The following is a 20,991-nucleotide window of genomic DNA, read 5'->3' as shown; positions in this document are numbered from 1 at the left end:
AGGTAGCGGTGGTCACTGAGGGTTTCGTCCTCCAGGACCCGCCACTCCTTCACTTCGGCTACGACCTCCGGGCTCCCCGTCGTGATGTCGATTACTGACCTTGACCCCGTGCTCTCCCGGTGCCAGGTTGGCTCTGCGCCAACGTTGATCGGGAGGAGGTCCAGCCTTGCCAGGAGTTCGGCAACGGCTTGACCCCTCGCGTCCAGCTTCAAGGACCCCCAGCTCGGGGACTTCGCGTTGAAGTCCCCAGCCACGATGATCTTGCCTCTCGCTGTCCGGATGCTGGCCTCCAGGCTATCCAGCTGGGCCTCGAAGTCGATGGGCGTGACGTTGGGCGAGAAATAGCAGCTGAAGATGGTTAAGCCACTCGTTCTCGCCCAGACGAACCCCTCCCCTCTGCCCCCCAGCGTGAGGGTGCCCGGGAGGTTGTTCGTTGCTAGTATCGCCGCGTCCCCCCTCCGGTCTACCATCCAGTTCCCCTGCTTTCCCGCGCTGCTGGGTTCCGAGACAATTAGTATCCCGGCCCCGTGCACCGCAGCAGTCTGGGTTAGCCGGTCCTGGGCGGCCCGGCTCCGGTTCAGGTTGACCTGGAGTATTACTACCCCAGGCCCGCCCCCGGGTCCCGTGCTGGTGTTTCCCCTCACTCCTGGCATGCTGGAGCGCTAAAATCGAGCCTCCGCCCGAATGAAACTCCCAGTGTGGTGGGGAAGAGCATCACAGCCTCCACACTATCCCTATCCGCTGCTACGGTGCTGGCGACCCCCGCGATGCTTCGCCTGCCGTGCCGAAGTTTGGCCTTATTCAGTTCGTCCCTAAAGACCGAGCATCTTCCACTACCGGAGATGTGGTCTGCCCTTGCCCCATTACTGGCGCATAAAATGCACCTAGGGGCCGTCTTCGGACACTCTTTCTCCTTGTGGCCAGCCTCCCCGCACTTTCTGCAAGCCAGGGAATTATCCTTTCCCAGGCACTGTGCCGCATGGTGCCCGTACCCTTGGCACCTGTGGCACCTATCCACCGAGATCCTCTCGCGGATCCGGCAGGCGGTCCATCCTATCTTTACCCTGCCCAGGGCCAGGAGCTTTCGGGCGGTTCTCTCCGGGACCTTTGTGAGGGCTACCTGCGTGCCTCGGAAGCCGGCCCTCATCCTGATTACGCCCTCAAGCGGCGTCTTCAGGACGGTGCTGAGGGCCAGCCTCACCTCTTCCGCAGACGTGACCTCGTCCAGATCCCTGATTTCGATGTTTATGGATGGTTACAGGGTAGACACCTTGGTCTGGTCCCCCAGTACCCCCATTACCGTCGCCTTGAGAGCTTGCGCGCCATTGGGGCCCTTCAGCTCCAATAGCATGTCGCCCTCCCTGGTCCTCCTGACGGCAGATATGTGGACCCCCATCTTTTCCGGGTCCACCTGACTCTTGACCCTCCTCAGGGCCTCCGCGTAGTTGGCCCCGCCCGCCGTCTTAATGAGGACAGCGTCTGGTCGGACCGGCTTCCTGGGCCTCCGCTTCCCCTCTTTCGCGGGGGCCGCGGCTGCCTGCTTCGCTGGCGCTGCTGGTGTTGCTGGGGCGGCAGCCATTTTGGGGCGGCCCCGCCTCACCACCTGGTTCCAGCCCTCTTGCTGTCCCTTTTGCTCTGGGCACAGCCGTTTCTCCGCTGTTCCCGCAGAGGGAGAGATTTCTTTTTTTTTGGAGGTCTTCCCCTCCGCTCCCACCGGCCTCGGCATTGTTGTCTCGATCCTCTTTTCCTGTTGCGGTTGACCCCGCACGGTCTGGGTGGCCTTGTTCACGGACGCCCGTGATTCCTTGGCCCCGGCCAGCTCCCCCTCCATTTTGGTCCAGGCTCGCTCCACCTGCCTTACGACGATGGCCGCCTTCGCCACATCCTCTTTGAGGGCGACCTGTATGTTTTTGTGCGCCGACGTAAAGGCCTTCATGCCCTCAATGAGGGCAACCAGGGTCTTCATATGCTCCCTCCCACTAGCCTCCTGCGGGTTTCGCATCGCGTCGGGGCAGCTCATCGTCCTTGCCGCCCCCTTCATAGCTTTCGGGATTGCTCCATTGGACGCGGTCGCGTCCACCTGCGTGTCCCCCCTCCTCGCCTCCGAATCGATGAAGACTAGTGGCGTCTGAACGGGCGCCGGCTTCCTCATCTCAACCACCATGCTGGTGATCCGCTTGGGCGGTGGTGTCCGGTGGATGCTGGTCCTTCTCGCGAAGGGGTCCGCCTCGAATACTTCACACTCCGTTCCATTTTTTTCGTTTCCTTGTTTGTTTGTTTTTGAATGATCCATGTTTATTTTATTTAAGTCTTACGACGGTTCGGCCATCATGGCAGCTGCACCGCGGTGCAGCATCTGTCCCCGCCGGAAAGAACCCTAACCCCGTACTCGCACGGAAGCTGCTTTCAGCTTGTCGGGTGGTCAGCCCTATCCACGCGATCCCCCCCACCCCCCTTACCTCTTTAGGGTCTCCGTCCGGGGGATTCCCCTGTCAATCCGAGCCAGGGTAGGCCCCCATTCGGGTAAGACCTTGCCGGAAATACCCTACCAGCTTCGGGTATGAGGAAATACTGACCAGGTAATCCTCCATACATGCGCCCGAGGCCCAAGATTCAACCCTCCGATTGGCTCCAGACAGCTGCAAATAGCGGTTTTCCCACTTCAAACATGCGGGTTCCTAGGAAACCGCAGGAAAGGTACAGACATATTTTGCAGCCCTGGTCGGCGGATTACTAGTCCGGCCTTGTCTAGTCTCGGAGGAATATCCTCAGAGGTCCCGACCACATTCCATTCATTCACTTCCCATTCATCCCTCGCCATTCCCTCACCCAACCTCAGGAGGCCGGGCCGGTTGTGCTTAGTGTTAGTCGCTCGTCCAGTCTCGCCTTTGCCTAGGGACTTTGGAGCCCTAGTCATTGGGTCCACTGGATTCATTGCGACCGCCAAGCCCCTACACCACGACAAGGTGACAACCTACGTAGGGGACGTAGGGCAACCTAACGTAACCTAACCTAACCTAACCTTTTTTTTTTTTCAGCGGTGAAGGGGAAATCTCCAAAGACATCTGGTTGTTCGTATGGATATCGTCGGATAGTGCCGGATTCCTACCGGTTAAAACCCCTCCTCCGCTCATCACCCGGGACTGGGCGGAACCGCTTTCGCATTACTTCACCCCGTCCCTGTGGCCGGCCTGTTTTCCTGGCCTCTCGCTTTCTCTTGTGACGCGGCACTGCCTTCTTGGTCTGACTGCCGCGCGACGTGTCACTGCCTAATACTATTGTTAGTTAATTAATAACTACTTAGTCTTTATCGGCTAGCCCTTTTGCTTATTCTACACTATGCGCTATCGTACCAACTGATGTTCTTACGCTAGTTAGTATGCACTCCTGTCTTACTGGCTGTTGTTGTTTAATCAGTTCATTAAACAGCCTAGTCACCTATTCCCATTAATCTAACCTAATCTACGTTTTGTCCACTTTCACTAGTTCACCTGTTCGTGGGGGGGGTGTCTTCGCGCACCTTGTCTTGTACACCCCCTCCATGAGTCACCTTTCACCTCACTGTCTCCGCACCGCACTACCATGTTTTGCGCGGTGCGGATGTGGTGTCCCCTTTGCACTCTCACGCCGGTTCTTGCCGCCTCCACCGTCACCCTCCAGTAAGACTTGGTAGCCCCGTTCTCCACGGTGGTGCTGTAGTGCGGGAACATACGCTTGTGCTCCGCCGAGCTGCCACACTGACAACTGGCGGTGAACACTGTCCCGTCCAGCACCACCGCGTCACGCCAGGGTGGGTGCATTTCCAGCGGGCTGGTCGAATTGACCAGCTGCTGGGTCCCCCCATACCGTCTCTTGAGGTAGAGGATGGCCCGGCTATTACCTAAGTAATTCACATCACCGTAGGTCATCCGGACCATCGCTTCCTCCTCCGTTGGCCTGGTAGCCGGAGGCCGGGGCTCCCCTCGTCTAATCTGTTTGGCCGCGTGGTCGGCCGCCAAGTCTTCCACCCTTCTGAAAGTGGCGTCGATACCACCTTTCTCCGGGTGCCCTGTTTCGTGTTCATTCCGGTCCTTCAGGTCCTTCAGCAGGCCGCCGCTGCGGAAGCACACCGTGTGTGCGTATGACAGGTCACACGCGCACCCGGCAGCCCCCCCCCCCCTCAGCCTGCCTACTAGGCTGGTCACCTGCCTGGCTTGCCGTCCGGGTTGGCCTCCTTGTCTCCTCGTCTCGGCCTCTTCCTTCTTTCGCAGCACCCGGCCTATATATTGGGCGGCCGCGTTCCATTTTTCCGGACTCTCCAGCATCGCCTTGGCCAGTTCAGCGATGCCTTCGACTTGTCCCGTAGCCTTTCTCATTTCGTCCCTGAGTTTCCCCCAGACCGGGCAGTGGAACCAGGTGTGGTCCGCATCATCGTTGGGACTGTCGCAGTGGTGGCACCTCGGTGTTTCCTCTTTACCTATTCGTTTGAGGTACTTACCGAAGCATCCATGACCCGTGAGGCCCTGGGTGAGATGAAAGTCCATGTAACCGAACCCTCTGTACACCCAGGGTACCACTGAGGGTATGGCTTTCCTTGTCCATGCCCCGCTCTCCTCTTCCGACCATTCCCTGTCCCACACGCTTAGCGTCCTCTCCCTCTCCTGTTTTCTCAGTCGATTTCTCGCGGCCTTGCCCAGTCTTCCCTCGGCCTCCGCTGCCGAGATTGCCTTTCGCTCCTTCGCCAGGAGGTGAAGAGGGATCAGGCTGGCAAGCACCATCACGGCAGCTGTTGATACCGCGCGGTACCCGGAGACTACTCTGAGGGCACAGGTCCTCCCCGCCGCTGCTAGTCTTGCCTTGTTACGGGCGATCTTGACGGCGTCAGCCGGATGTGAGCCAGTTCAGTGCAGACGCGATGGCCTCCGTGGTCTTCAGCTCCAGCAGTTCGGGGGTTCTTGCAGTTACCACAAGTGCCACATCGTCTGCGAAGCCGATCGCCTTCACTCCGTCGCGTAGCGTTATTCGGAGCAGGTCGTCGTACACGATGTTCCACAGTAGGGGGCCGAGAACCGACCCCTGCAGAACACCAGCCGTCAGAAGGCGCTCCTTTTCTCCCTCGCTCGTGCAGTACAGAAGCCGCCTGTTCTACAGGTAGCTCCCGACCAGTCGAAGGATATACGATACTATGCCTTGTCTCCTTTCCATTGCCTCAAGGATGACCCCATGCCCCACCGCGTTGAAGGCGTTTCTGACATCCAGAAGTGCCATCAAGCAGGGGGTTGAAGAGCGGCCGCGCCTCCTGGTAGCTTTGCTGGCAATCTCCACCACTTCCGTGACCGCCTGCACGGTCGACCTGCCCTTCCTAAATCCATACTGTTTGTCCGCAAGTCCGCCAGATGCATCCAGCGCCGCCTCCAGCCTGGCGTAGATCAGCCGTTCGAGCAGTTTCCCGGCGGTGTCAATCAGACTGATCGGCCGGTACTTCTGCGCTATTCCCGTCTCGGTTTGCCCTTTAGGTAGTAATACTAACCTTTGCCTCTTCCACTGGTTGTGAAAGACTTCGCTCGCTAGGCAGGCGTTGTAGCCCCTCAGGAACAGTCCCGGGTCGACATCTACCGCCACTATTAAAGCCTCGTTGGGGATCCCATCAGGACCGGGGGCCTTTCTCCTACTGATCTTTCTAGCGGCCTCGACCAGCTCCGCTTCGGTGAATGGTTGCGGCGGGTCGGCTGCGGCCTCTGCCCTGCTAGGCCTTTCGACGCGGGCGTCGATTGGGAAAAGCTCGTCATGGGCTCTTTCCACTACCCCTGAGTCGTCCGGTTGCCTAGAACCGCCTAATTTCCTAGATACTAACTTGTATGGTAACCCCCAGGGGTCCTCGTCGACCGTCCTGAGGAGCTCCTCCCAACATCTGGCCTTGCTGGCCTTTATTTCGTCCCGAAGGGCCTTTCTTGCCGCTTTGTATGTGCCGGGTGCTGTGGTGGTTTCCCCTCTTGCCCTCCGCCGTTGCTCCTGCTTTCTCGCCCTGACACACTGGGATCTGAGGGACGCGATTTCCTCGTTCCACCAGTGCGTTGCGGTTTTGCCCTTGGGAGGTCTCCTTTTGGGCTTTCCCGCATCACAGGCCTTTACCATGGTGGTCATCAGGATGTCTATCTCGTTGCCTGCTTCGTCCGCGCTCCGCTGCTCTTTTTCCCTCCTGAGGAAGCTCGACATCGCGTCCTTGTCCAGCTTCCTTTCTCGATGCTGCTAGGTGTTCGAGCGCGCGACCTGTCACTGGGCTTCCACTTCATATAAATATAGTGGTGGTCGCTCAGGCTTTCGTCGTCCAGAACACGCCACCCCGTCACTTCAGCCGCCACCCTTGGAGTTCCTGCCGTCAGGTCAATTACCGACGAGGCTCCCGTGCTGGCCCTTTGCCACGTCGGGGCTGTACCCTCGTTCACGGGAATGAGGTCTAGCCTGGCCACAAGCGACTCAAACCCGACGCGTTTATGTTTATGATGCAAACTTCCTGGGGTATAAAATTATCGTCGGAGCCAACGAAACTTTGAATATCCATGATCATCTCCATATTGTAAGTTGGAACAGTGCTGATTTTTCTTGTATGAATATTGATGCAAGACTGACGATTCGCGTTCTGCCACGTTCGCTTTTATTTCCAATGCTTCGGGAATTTCAATAGAAAGTGTATATTTAGTATATTTAGTATATTTAAACCAGCAATTTACATCGTATACATACTTGACTTAAGATTAATAGTCCCAAGGACAATAATATATACCCTGCAGAGACATTTAGCATGTCTGTGCGCAGGACTGGCGAAAGTAGATAAAGAAAAAAATAACAAAATAGTTATTTAAGATATAACTAAGAAGGTTTATCAATAATAATAATAATAATATAATAAAATAGAATGTGAATATAAAATAAAATGATCATTTTTGTTGTAGTTTTTCGGTGCTTGAGTAGTTTCTTTGTTATATTTGGTAGCTTTTTATTTGCCTCTTTATATTTTTTTTACTACATTCTAATATTTTCAGCTAATGCGTGAGTCTGTTATAGCTCTTTATTCCCTGAATCACATGATTTTTAAAGCCTATGGTTTTGGAGGTCTTTGGTATAGCAATGGTTTTGTTTCTAGTATTGCTCCCCGATTGGGTGTATTTGGTTTTCAAGTCGTCATAATGATATAGCAGTGACTCCAATGTGTAAGTCTCGCGGATGTTTAGAGGTTCCGTCAAATCAGCATTATTTCGTGCAATTATCTTCCATAGTCTGTGCTGGACCCTCTCAAGAGAGTCCATTACATTTCCGTATGCTCCACCCCATGCTATTATACCGTAGTGAGCTACACTTCCAAAAAGTGCATGGTACATCGTTACCAGAATTTTTTTATGAGCGAAATGCGATAGTCTCCAGAAAACGTAGAACAAATATCTGGTTTTTTTAATAATGTGCTCTATTTGAAAATTCCACCTGAGATGACTATCAAAGATAACCCCTAAGTACTTTGTACTCTGTACTCTCTTTATTTCCATACCGTTAATGGTAATTGTAAACTCTGTCGGAATGCTGACTTGATAAGCCCCAAAAGGGATGAACACAGTTTTTTCTACATTTAAAGTTAGTTTGTTATGTTTGAGCCAGTCTCCAATTTTATCTAAATAATTCACAATTTTGAGTCTTGCTTGCTCCCAAGTTGAGTCGGTGCTAATTATCGAAGTATCATCAGCAAAAGAAAGAATACATCCTTGTAGCAATTCATCGAAAATATCATTTATGTATATAACAAAAAGCAGTGGCCCTAAAATTGAACCTTGCGGCACTCCCATTTCAACCTTTGTTTCTTTGCTTTTGGTGCTATTTAAATTTACAACTTGCGTTCTATCTGTCAGATAGCTTTTGATAATGTCTAATGCCTTTCCCCTAATACCGTATCTGTATAATTTCCTGAACAAAATTTCAAAGTTTACGGTGTCGAAAGCCTTTGCCAAATCCAGGAAAGTGACAATGGTGGCATTCGTTTTGTCTATATTTTGATAGAGTGTATTAGTGACGAAACCCAGCGCATCTTTTGTGCCCTTGCCTTGTCTAAAACCGTATTGCATGCTAGCGATCAATTCATTTTCCTTGATGAAGTTGGAAAGTCTTTTGTGCAACAACTTTTCGAAAACCTTGGCAATATTAGACAGAAGTGAGATTGGTCTATAGTTTTGCACAAGATGTTTATCCCCAGCCTTATGTATGGGGATGATTTCAGCTTTTTTGAGTGCTTTCGGCCAGACAGAATGCAGGATACACAAGTTAAAAATGTGCTCTAGCGGTTGGCTTATGAACCAGGATATGTGTTGCAAAACAGTAATTTTTATGCAATCTACGCCCCCTGCCTTAGGCTTCAGGGCATGGATGGTGTTGAAAATTTCTCCACAACTTGTGGGTTTTATATACGCTGTTTTCGAGTTGTATTTAGGCATTCTGATCTGATTTTCTGGTGCTACTATTTTTTTTGCAAGGGATGTTCCCACCGTACTGAAAAAATTGTTGAAACTATTTGCCATTTCTTTTTCTGACCCTCCTTTTACCCCATTTACATTCAAAAAATCAATATTATTCTTTCGTTTCTTACTACCATTTATTTTTGCATTGATGAATTTCCATAGTTTTTTATTGTCCCCCAATTTAGCGTACAGCTCTTGGTTGTTGTGAGAGTTCTTAGCAGTTTGTATAATTTTTTTCAACCTTTTTTCATAATTTGTATATTGCAATTTCAAATCTATATTCTCTGGTTCGTCTTTCCATAATTTATATAGTTTCATTTTGTTTTGAGTAGATTGTATTATTGCTGGAGTGATCCAACTTTTTCTAGGTTTTAGTTTATTTCCCTTTTTTTTAAAACTAGATTCTTGAATGACTGTTTGAATTAACGAAATCAAATGGTTAGTAGCCGTATTTGGATCAGGGATGTTCATTATTTCACGCCAATCTGTCTTTTCACAAGTGAGCTTCACCTTTTTATAGTTAATATATTCAGTTTCCCTGCTTTCTTCCTGAACTTCCTCGTTCCCGAGTTGCAAGAGCAGAGGATAGTGGTCTGGGTATGGGGTAGTTAGTTTTAGAGATCTCATGAACGTTTTTTCGGTTTTGACGAAAATATTATCAATACATGACCCCTTATTTGGATCACAGCTACTGGGCTTTGTTATTTTGTTGAAGCATGGCGTATACCCATTTTCTAAGTAATTGTTGAGGTAATTTTCTGTGTCTATGTCATCCAATTTTAGAATGTCAATATTAAAATCACCTACGATTATGTGATTTTTATTTTTTGCATGCATTGTTAAAAATTGTTTCATTACATTCACAAAAAAATTTTTGTCACAGTCGTGACATCTGTAAATACCCGGTACCTTGAGCTTTCTTTTATTCACTACTATTGTAGTTGTTATTATTTTTAAATTTCCAAACACTTCTACCATACTTTCCTGCTGTAGCTCTGTTTTTACGTACATAACCACTCCATCTGACTTGTTTATCAGACCATAGTTGTAGTACAAGTTATACCCTTTCAGGTTATTACTATCAACATGTGGTAAATTCCAAGACTCCGTGCAAACTATTATATCAGGCTTGGTCTTGACACTCTCAACAAAAGTCTCTAATAGTTCTCAATTGCATTTCAAGCTTCTTATGTTCAATAATAAAAATATGATGTTATTTTTATTTCTAAGGCATTTGTTGAGTGTGTATAAATCAGGAATTTCTTCTTCTAATGTTGTGCCTGTGTATTCTTCACCATTCGTTTCATCTTCTGTTGTGTGATAGTCCCCGCCGGGGACAAAATTTCCTTCTGCTACGCTACTTTTGATATTTACGTTGCCCGCGCCTTCTGGTGACGTATCACTGCTGGTGAAGCTGCTCGGCTCGCCCTCTTGTGTTTGTCTGGTCCTATGTTGTCAATATATCTCGGAATGTCGGGTTTAGTTGGGTAATCTGTGGTTCCAATCTACTTCGAGATCTTATATCTCAAATATTCGCATTTACTGGTGTCTGTCGCCATGTGGTTGACGTCACAATGTTTTGAGTATTTAGAGTTCCCGTAAACACAGTTCGTACACTTCACAGTTTCCTGGTCGCATGCGCTAAATGTATGGTTTCCTGCACATTTCAAGCAAACTTCAAGTTCGCATTTTTTCCAGCTATGTCCGTACCTTCCGCATTTTATGCACGGTTTCATGTTGAGATCATCATAAGCCCTACAGCACTGGTGTCCCATATAGATCTTATAATTGTTCTTCCTGATGAGAGTGTAGATTTCAGCCGTAACCTCAATTATTGCCGTTTTCTGCGTGTTTTTTGTTTTGTATGTGTCCAGAACAGTGCATTTTGTTTCAAGCGTACTAAAATTCCTCTCGTTGATGTCAAATTCTAGATCTTCCTTGTTCATGTAATTTTCGATACCCACCAGTTTCATTCTTGGGTTTTTTAGCTTGTCTTGTCCAATTTCGAAGTTTGTTCCAATTTTTTCTATCAAAATATCTTGCATTTCTTGTGTATGCTTTTTAAATTGGCATTTAATAATGGTAGTGCCGTCTTTTTTATTGAAAACTCGTTTCACTGGTAAGCTGTTTCTTCACAAATAGTTTGAACAACTGTGTCGTAGGTTTGTCCATTCTTGTCTGATTGTTTGGCTTTTATTATGATGTCAGGTACTTGTTGATTTATACTTGTTTTTTCAGTGAGTATGCTTGCGTATGATTTTCCTGCTTTTTCTGTGTTAACTTCTTTCAATTCTTTCAGGAGTTTCCATTTTTCCTGTAACTCACAGTTCAACTGTTTCAGGAGAGCATTTTCATTTTTGAGAGCATATATCACGCCCTCGTCTTCTCCGAGAAGAGTTTTGTCTTGCTTGCTAGTCTCACCTTTTGAAAGGTTACTGGAGATGTTTTCAAGCATTTCATCCTGTAGTTTCTTTTTCTCATGTAGTTTTACTTGCGCGATAACTGTTTTTGCATTTTCATTCAATGTTTTCTCACTCACTTTTGAGGTTAGATTCACATGTGCATGTTTCGAGCAGATTATTAAAAACTTCCCGACGTGTCTTGTTTTTTCATCGTATTCAGAAATGTGATATGCATCTTCACAAATCACACAGATCACTATTTGATTTTTAACGCGTGGGTGACAAATTAAATAATCCGATTAATCAGGCGGTTTCTTACTTTGATGCGCCATGAGCGCCATGTTTACATATATCGATTGTGCGGGCAAACAAAGTTCCAAGCCATGAGCAACACCGACTAACAGCCAACATTTCCACGAGAGATCATACTATTCCTGGGATATCTTTGTTTATGCTTTTGCTGACTCTGCTCATCTGTCACACAAAAATTCAAATTTGTTGTATTCGCCCCCATGATATTTCATTCGTAGAATGCCCTCGATTATCGTCTTTCGCATTTCGGCGAATTGCTTCACATCATGTTCCATAAGACTTACGATTCGAGGAGGTAGAAATATTTAATTGCTCATTCAGCGCGAGCAGAATACTCGAGCCGTACTCAGTATTGACGCGTCTCACCCCCGTCACGTTGTACTCCTCCCCAACCTCCAGATCCGACATTCTCTTAGTGAGCAGCGTTTCCAGGCGACAGACGAGGTTGATTTTATTCAGATCCATCACGTTCGATGTAAATTTTTTAAATTTCACGTTCTATGTATACTAAAGTTCACAATAAGAAAACTATCATGACAATATAACGTGTTGAATAAGCTCACGATTTATATACCAACCACACCCTTCCTTATAATAAATACTTGCGCATGAAAGTTTACGGGTCATCATCATTAACAACATTCCCAGCCTATCTAATTACAGTGTCGCTATCCGGTCAATTAGTACGAAAGAATGTATTCGCAGTATGTCGAAAATATTATTTTTGAAACGGTATATTCCGCCAGCCATTTTACAATACCGCCCCGTCATCCTGCTTTACCATCTTATCTGCCGTGTTGTTGTTCACATGCATTAGGCTGGGCTGGGTTAGGTTAGGTTAGTAACCTGTTCCGATATCATGTCAGACATCTTGTTCCCGCCATCTTGTTGGTTACATTGGTTGGGTTAGGTTAGGTTTGGTTGGGTCAGGTTAGCTCAGGTCGGTAACACACCGTCTACATGCTTCGTCATCTCGTCCGTCATCTCCCAGGTTAGTCCGTCATCTTGCTGTTCACATTGGTTGAGTCAGGTCAACTACAGGCGAGGCGCGTCCTGCAGCACCCGCTGAGGTCGTTAAGTCAGTTTGAGCCAGACCCCCCCCCCCCTATATAACTAATGTCATAGATGTTGATTAGGCGTTCAGCATGCTCTTGCCGTCACGGATAGCAAAAGTATTGTGCAAGGGCGACGTTCTGTTCCAAAACATGATAACTGCTACTCATAATCAGGAAAATCGGTTGATTATGAAGTATCTGCGTGGTCAATACCATCAAACTGAATTTCAAGATTCTTCAACTTTGTAATAAGCTTCACTTGTGTTTCACTCATTAAACTTGATCAAAACTTATGTTCTGAATATATACCGAGAGAATATCTTGAAAGTTAACACTCGGTCACCGCCAACCCGGCACCACTCATTCTTCGTCTGTTTTTCGCAGGCTGGCTATCCCATATTCAATTTCAAACTACGAAAGGCCTGAAACCGAAAAAAGTCGTTAAAGCTTATCACATTAGGTGTGATCACCCAGAAAAATTTCGATGGAATCAAAACCTCAGATTATTATTCATGGAAGATTTGACAGGGAATGCCCCATACATAAAACGAAAACATAATCGTCGTTGTCTTCGATGCAATCATCTCTAGGCCTTTCGCAGTTCAAAATTAAATATGGCATGGCCAGCCTGCGAAAAACAAACGAAAAACGCGAGTGGTGCCGAGTCGGCGGTGACCGAGTGTTAACTTTCAAGATATTTTCTCAGTATGAATTCAATGATAATTAACGTCGGAAAATATTTATCAGGAAAAAAGAAAATGATTGTTGGAATCATGTATAAATTTTCCTACCTTCTAATTAACATGAAATTGTTACGGAATATAAGAGAGTTGATTCGACGAGCGGTTATCGAATCAACTCTACACCCACCCAAGACGTTATTTGGATTAATTCGGGTCAATCGTTGCTGCCCTCGATACGGGAATGATAAAAGGAGTGATAATGAGAATAGAGACGGTATATTTTTGGTTCTGTAAATACTTTATTAGAACTGGAAATAGTTGTAATCGCGTAACTAGGCGAAGTGGACTAGTAATAGGTGAAATGAGCATTTAGACTGGAGCTGAAGTTGGGGTTGGAAATTGGAATTGAAATTGATTATACAAACGTTGTGTGAGTGTTGTGAGGATAGTTAATAAGACTCAAAATTTCAAAGTATCTTACTTTTATTTTGGATGCCTCACTCAACCACTGTAATTCTTATTGCGCGTTGCATTTTCACTACTACCTCGATTTACTGCATTCTCACAGTACCTACATCACATTAGTGGCGCTGCTAGCCTATTCCGCACTCAAAGGCGTCCGCAATTCAAGTACGAATAGAAGTAACCTGGGACAAAGAGTACCGGTGGCGAAAAGTGCGAGAATTTTTTGAGAGTTTTTCCATTGAAGGAAACATTCCCTGAGGTATGGCGAGCGAATGTTTAGAATGAGGAGAAGTGGGGTATCAGGTGACTTACAGGTATTCACTTCGCTGGTAATAGTCTATAGTGTATAGCATTGTAAATGTGTGCATACTGGTGGGTGAGTGTTCTTACTCTATTGGGTGCTATCATGATATTAATGATTAGGGTGGTATATGATAAGTAAATATCGAAGTTGTGAATACAGTATTTTGAAAGCATGAATAGGTACATGTTGCGCGCAACGGAGGCTGACGGCTCCGGTTGCTGTTTTCTTAATAAAAATGAGAATAATCTCCGAGCGGCTGGAGACTATCCTCGTGGGCTTAGCTTGAATAAAGTCCTGCGGACACGTGTGGTTCTGTGATTGGTCAAGGATCGCAACCGATATATCCTGGGTAGAAGTCAACGGTGTATTATTGCTGATTACATCGTTACACGATAGAAATGAGACTAACAAGGAAACGTTTTCAGATGTCCCCCTCCGATTTCGATGAAACTCTGGTATGTTATAGAGGGTCAAAATCGATGACATACGTATTTTTTTTATCGGTCCAAACTCATTTTAAAGGGGTGAAACACCCCTCCAAAGTTGACCACCTCCCAAGATGATTTTTCTGTTTTGCATACAAGGAGGGAATTTTGATAACTGATAATGATAGTAATGAATACCTTGTCAAAAGTGATGAAAAACACACTTCGAATATTCTCAAGAACTCTTTATTTTAGGGGTTAACTTGTATATACAAAGTTCTTTTTTTACATTAGACACAAGATGTTCATCAGAGCTCAATGAATCCAACAGCACTGTGAAGAGCATGCAAGAATACAGAATACGTGCTTTCGATTTTTTCCCAAAAACTGAATTCTTAACGACTTTTTTCCCAATATTGCGGATTATGTCTAGTATTTAGCCATGAATCATTGATTAACATTGTTTGAGGCTTGCATTCATTCTGGCATCGCTCTCTTATCATTTTACTGTTTTATCATTTTTTTTCAAGAAACGTAAATATTTTTCATTTCAAGCAGACTATCAACTACTCGAAAATTCGATGTGTGTCATATGTAAACAAGTCATATCTCTACTTGAAATAATTCTATGGCACAGATATTTGAGGGGTAAGGGCTGGGAAAAAGATAAACAAAAAACAAGTAGTGATTATTAGCCATTTTGCATTGAGAAAATGAATAAAGAAATTTTTTTTGTTACTTTGATTCATACACTAAATACACCTGTAAATAGTTTTGTAAATAAATTACGTTTTTATATAATACAAAATTGTTGAATATGCACATGATTCTACTTTCTCTACCGTGGCCACACCCTTTAAACAAAAACAAGTTTCAAGTTTATCTATCAATCGCTTTATGGATGATAGTCGGTACAATAATGATATTCATCAAAAAAATGCTGTAGGCAAAGTGATTTTTTACACCAAGAACATCTGATTACTGCGACATTTGTGCAACCTTCGATTTTACAGTTCGAATGAGATGACTGTCCTAATGAAAAATCGACGGGGTTATCAAATTCATCAGGTTTTTTTGCAATGAACCCGCTTTTATGCCACGCATAACGAAACAAATTATGATATCGCGGAGATGACAGTTGGTTGTGACCTACAGACTGTAATTTTATTATATTATTCCTCAAATGTAAATTTAAATCATAATCAAGAAGAACTACGGTGTCTGAAAAATGACGAATATAATTTCTTCATATACGGAAGCCGAAAACATCGAGAGGTTGAATTTTTCCAGTGGTTCCTTTCGGTATCAATAAAGTCGTCAACTTTTTGTCTGGGGGTGTTGTCTCTTGCACAACTCTAGAACAATGCCCACTCCAAGAATCAATTAGAAGTAGACTCTTCGGTCCCACTTTTGGGATAAACACTTCTTCTAACCACATCTTGAAATGCTCTGTAATGAATCATTGTGATTAATACCGTTTGAATATATGCAGCGCGAAACAAGAATTATTATACCTGAAGTGAGTTTTCCTGATTTGGAAGCTGTGATGAAAACATTTGGCGGTCTGAATAAATGTTGTTCAACTATAGGTCCGAACGTTCCGGATGGTTCTTTTAAAACAATAAATAAAGGAGATAATAATTTTCCGTCCGCTGAAATTGTAGGCTGTATAGTATAACTGTGCGTTGTTGAAGTTACTGATTGTACTATGCACGATACTTGTTTAGTTCCTTCTTCCGTTAACGTTCGTCCAGAGTGAATCTCTATTTGGAAACCACTCTGATCAGAATTATATATATTTAGTAATCCATATTCGGAAATATAAGGTTCAACTCTTTTCAAAAATTCTTCAGCACTCTTGTGTAAATATTCACTATTTTCCACTGATTTTCGCGTGACGAATTTATTGATTTTTCTGCTAGTAATGCGATGGATCTTATTAAAGTAAAGTAACCACGTTGGCGATGTTTTAAATCGAAAATCCTTATGACTGATAAGTCCTTGGACCTGTAAAGCCCATCTTCGCAGATCCGTATCATGAACAATCAAGCCTGCGTCAATGACATTTTTCATATTCTGCAATGTATACTCTGATATACGAGCCAATTTTTCCATGTATGTCCCTCCCTGGTTGATTTGGTGTGCCCAACGACGCAATTGTGGTACTGATTTGACTTTTTTATATCTATGACGAACCGTATCAAATGAGCGATTTTTTTTCGTCTTTGCACTTCTCCAATATTCAACAGCTCTTCTTTTATAATCGAAACTTGAAGGTTCGTCATCTTCGGAGCAGCTATCTTCAGGTCCTTCGGAAGGCACCTGAAAATCTGCATCTTCCACTGCGAACGTTTCAAGATTTTTGTAGGGCTCTTCAAAGTCAAGAGAATTTTCCTCAATCATTTCCACACAATTATATTCTGTCATGCTTTGTAATGAAATGTTTTCGAAGTTCGATACTATTTCACGTTCATCATTTGTTAACGGGGACTCGGGTATATTCATCACTTCAAATGCTGCCCACAGAAGTTTAATAACGTTTATTGGATTCACTTTCATTGTAAACGTGAGAAGAAATTCAATAACTGCTCGAAGTTCTGTTATTAACGTATTGACAAGCACTAAACGGTCTCACGACTTTTCATATTGAAAATATCCGAAAGATACGCGTAATCGTTAAAAAAAAATATCTGTGCCATAGAATTAATTCAAGTAGAGATATGACTTGTTTACATATGAAACACATCGAATTTTCGAGTAGTTGACAATCTGCTTGAAATGAATAGTATATTACGTGGCAAGCGCCGAAAAGAGGTCGTTGCAGGGCATGCGATTTTACCGGGCGAGCCGAAGGCGAGCCCGGTAAAACGCAAGTCCTGCTCGACCTCTTTACGGCGCGAGCCGCGTATTTTATTTTTCGTTCCATTTGCCACAAATTCGGCAAAACAAAAATCATCTTCAAAGACTGAGGTATATCGACATCTGGATTCAGTCAATAATTAATCAATAAGCTTTTATTCAGCATTTATTTATGGAACCAGTTCAAATAATATTCATACTCAAAGCGTTTTTTTTTATGATAGTACCAATACGTGGTTCAATTTTTTTTGAAAATATTGTAGTTTATAGTGAAATTGTGGATAGTGCATTTCCTTAATTTTATCGTTCGAATTCTGCTGTTTACTTCTTGATCAAAATTTTCCTCGACCACTGGTGGTATTGGTGCATAAGTAGCCCTTGTTGATTCTGAATGAAAAAAATCTTCGACGTGATTAGTAGGTTCTTGTTCTTCCAAAACTGACGCATCTTGAAATGTTGTTGATGAGTTTTCAGCAGGTTTTTCAGCTTGATTGCTTGTTGAAAACCTTGGAGACTGTCGAAAACTTGAGGAGTCTGCGAGATTTTGAACTTCGGATGTGATTGTCTCCGATCTTTTATTGACTGCTTGCAATCTCTTTACCAATATATCCTCCAAAAACTTGGAAACAGACGCTGATGATATTTGCTGATTTGCTCTCTGAATTTTTGTTGGGGGCTCAGTTGTTTCAGCTGAAGGACAGTCGCGATAATTCATAATCTGTCGAAATACTCTTTTTCTTGTTTCTTTAGAATCAGCGATGTAGCCTTCAGCTACTTGAGCGGATTTCCATCCTCCGTGGTGCTTTATAGTCGTCATACTAGCGCCTGTATTTGCGAGGAGAGTTGCAGCAGTACGACGGAAACAATGGCCAGTGTACAAATCTGGGTTGGACAGATTTAAATAGAAGGCAATTACTGACGGCATTTTGGCAATTTTATTTTTACCGATCGGTTGACGAGTGTATTCACCCTGTTGGTAATTTACGAGCAATTGATCAATTGGTGTGTCAGGTGCTCTCAGCGCTGTGTAACGTCGGTAAATGTCGTAAAACTGGTCCTCAACGATAAAAGATCGATTCAAGTAATTCTTCGTACCTCGCACTTCAATAAATGCACCCGAACCATCATCGTCAATGTGCTGAATTTTTAGTCCGTGTAATTCACAACATCGTAGACAACCAGCAACACCCATAATCAAGGAAACCTGTAAAAATATAACAGGTATAAATTCACTGTAAATATTCATTTTAATTGTAAATATTAATTTTCATTGTAATTTATTTTTTAACTTACTTTTATACCGAGGTAAATCTGATCACAAGCAGTATCAAGGAAAGTTGTAATATGTTTCCAAGTCAAAGTTTTCGACTTTTTTGGCTCGTATCCTTTTACGTTGTCTCGTAAGTACACCTTTATGAGGGGACACTCATCAATGTTAATACCGTGATTGATTCTCAACATTCTTTCCAACATTGAAATTCTGTTGTACAAAGTTGTCGGTGCACATTTTTTGGAAATTTCTTCCAAATAAACCAGAATCGCATCCTGATTAATTTTTTTTTATTTTCTATTTCTCACACCATGCTAGTAATTCGTTGTATGCAATGTGATATCTCGATGCCGATTTCTTGGGTACCATAACCTCCCGAATCTTGTTGGCTCGATCGTGTATGCTTGGTGTCACATTCTCACTGTCTTCACTGAATGTATCGTCTGATTCAATTATTTTATTGAACTCATTCATTGCACGCGTAGGAAGATCGCACGTTAAATTAAATTGCCAGGACGTTTGTTGTTTACAAGTGACTGATGTAACTGTTGTGTCCAGTAGTTATGCCGTATTGCGCAAGCGGCGCTGCAAATTTATGGCAAGTCATGCGATCTTATCAGCTGAGCTGGCACTTGAAAACAAACCTTACCGGTCTGAAAACAGACGCGTAATGCCGAATTTGCGGGTAATTGGAACGAAAAAATATTTACGTTTCTTGAAAAAAAAATGATAAAACAGTAAAATGATAAGAGAGCGATGCCACAATGAATGCGAGCCTCAAACAATGTTATTCAATGATTCATGGCTAAATACTAGACATAATCCGCAATATTGGGAAAAAAGTCGTTGAGAATTCAGTTTTTGGGAAAAAATCGAAAGCACGTATTCTGTATTCTTGCATGCTCTTCACAGTGCTGTTGGATTCATTGAGCTCTGGTGAACATCTTGTGTCTAATGTAAAAAATGAACTTTATATATACAAGTTAACCCCTAAAATAAAGAGTTCTTGAGAATATTCGAAGTGTGTTTTTCATCACTTTTGACAAGATATTTATTACTATCATTATCAGTTATCAAAATTCCCTCCTTGTATGCAAAACAAAAAAATCATCTTGGGAGGTGGTCAACTTTGGAGGGGTGTTTCACCCCTTTAAAATGAGTTTGGGCCGATAAAAAAAAATACGTATGTCATCGATTTTGACCCTCTATAACATACCAGAGTTTCATCGAAATCGGAGGAGGACCCCTGAAAACGTTTCCTTGTAAGTCTACTCTGGGTGATAGGTAACGGTTATTACTACGCTATTCTAAAAGTTGTTAATATAAGTGATTAGGAACGAAAGAGAATATAAAAGACACTTCAGACAATTCAGACAATTCAGACGCGAGGACAAGGATAAGTCAAAAGGGGTGAGTCAGAGTGGTTCCCTGATCCGCTTTGGTTCAGCTTCGAGTGATCTACCGTTGTATATCCGAGTACGACGATCGATGCCTTACCAGGGGACTGGGTAGCATGCATTAACTGTTCTCGTTCGTTAGGCCAGGGGAGCCGTTTTCTCGTAGAGTGAGGAACTGATGTGGACCTTCAACTTGCTCCACGTCCCTGGTCTTACTTTGCCGTCACGCCTGGTACCGGTGTTCCAACGGATAGGTGATGCTTTGGAAGGGATTCAGGTAGTGACCACTTTGCTCACGACACTCACCAAAGTGGTGGAATAGACTAACTGGCAATCGCTGAGGTTTCGATAATGAAACCTTGGTTTGCTATGTTTGCAAAATCGTCTGCTGACGGGGTAAGGTGCAAGATCAGCAGACTTAGTCTGTTTGCAACTCCTTTGAATCATGCCTTTTCTTCTTTTACTTTCGGGCAATCAAGCGTGTGCAGGAATGCGTAGATTACATGCTTCTTACGTTTAGGAAATATTGAGAATTATTGAGAAAAAGGGCCGATCGTGACACCCTCCCCCAAGACGCTGACTCCGTTGATGGGGTCAACCGTATGATTTAGAGTTGTCCTCTCAGTCTATTCGCCGTTATGGTACGCTCGTTTCTCCGATCTCACCTAGAAATTAAGATACAATCTAGTCAGATGCTATATTTAAATCTAAGTTCTAATTATTTTGAGCGATGGTGTTGTTATAAAAAAAAAAGAGGGAGTTCGGGAAGAGGAAAACAAGGTGTTTAAGTTCGATGCGTCATTGGCTGGCTATAGGTTCTCTTCACGCTCGCGAGCAAAAACTTACGCAGTTCCCTTGATGCACAATATGCTATTTATCGTAACAAAATGCAACGTTGTTGGCACTGAAAAATTGATTGGCTTTTAGAAAGAAGAAATTCTGCAAAATAAATGATATCCTACCCTTGCACATAACAAATTTGAAAAATTTAATTTTTCTATTTTAGATCCGAATAAATCGTTTTTTAGTATACAGCTGCATTTGCTTCTTAGAAACAAGATCTGAAAGTCCTTCGTATTTTCGTACCGGGCGTTACGTCAATCACGCGCGAAACAAGTCGAAATAATAGTTCTTCGTGTACTTATGCGTTGGTTTAACAATAAAAATAGTGGATAGTAAAAATAAAGTTTGTCAAATTCTGTCTAAAAAAAGTTCTTTACACTTTTCATCTGAATACAATTGTTATGGAGTACATACCGACCGAACGCCAGCTAAATTTGAGCCACGCAGCATCGGCTATCATAAAATATAAGGTTCCGTTTGACTCGTTGGCGTATTT

At 44.2% G+C, this 20,991-nt stretch overlaps 1 protein-coding gene across 3 annotated transcripts in view; it reads left to right on the top strand.

Annotated features, from left to right (window-relative positions):
• LOC107225242 (DNA-dependent protein kinase catalytic subunit-like) overlaps positions 1–20,991 on the top strand; it is a 136,983-nt gene that overhangs the window by 47,219 nt on the left and 68,773 nt on the right. The window lies entirely within an intron of this gene.

Source organism: Neodiprion lecontei, chromosome 4 (assembly GCF_021901455.1).
Source record: "Neodiprion lecontei isolate iyNeoLeco1 chromosome 4, iyNeoLeco1.1, whole genome shotgun sequence".
NCBI classification, from domain to species: domain Eukaryota; kingdom Metazoa; phylum Arthropoda; class Insecta; order Hymenoptera; family Diprionidae; genus Neodiprion; species Neodiprion lecontei.
This window is presented reverse-complemented; position numbering and strand designations above follow the sequence as displayed.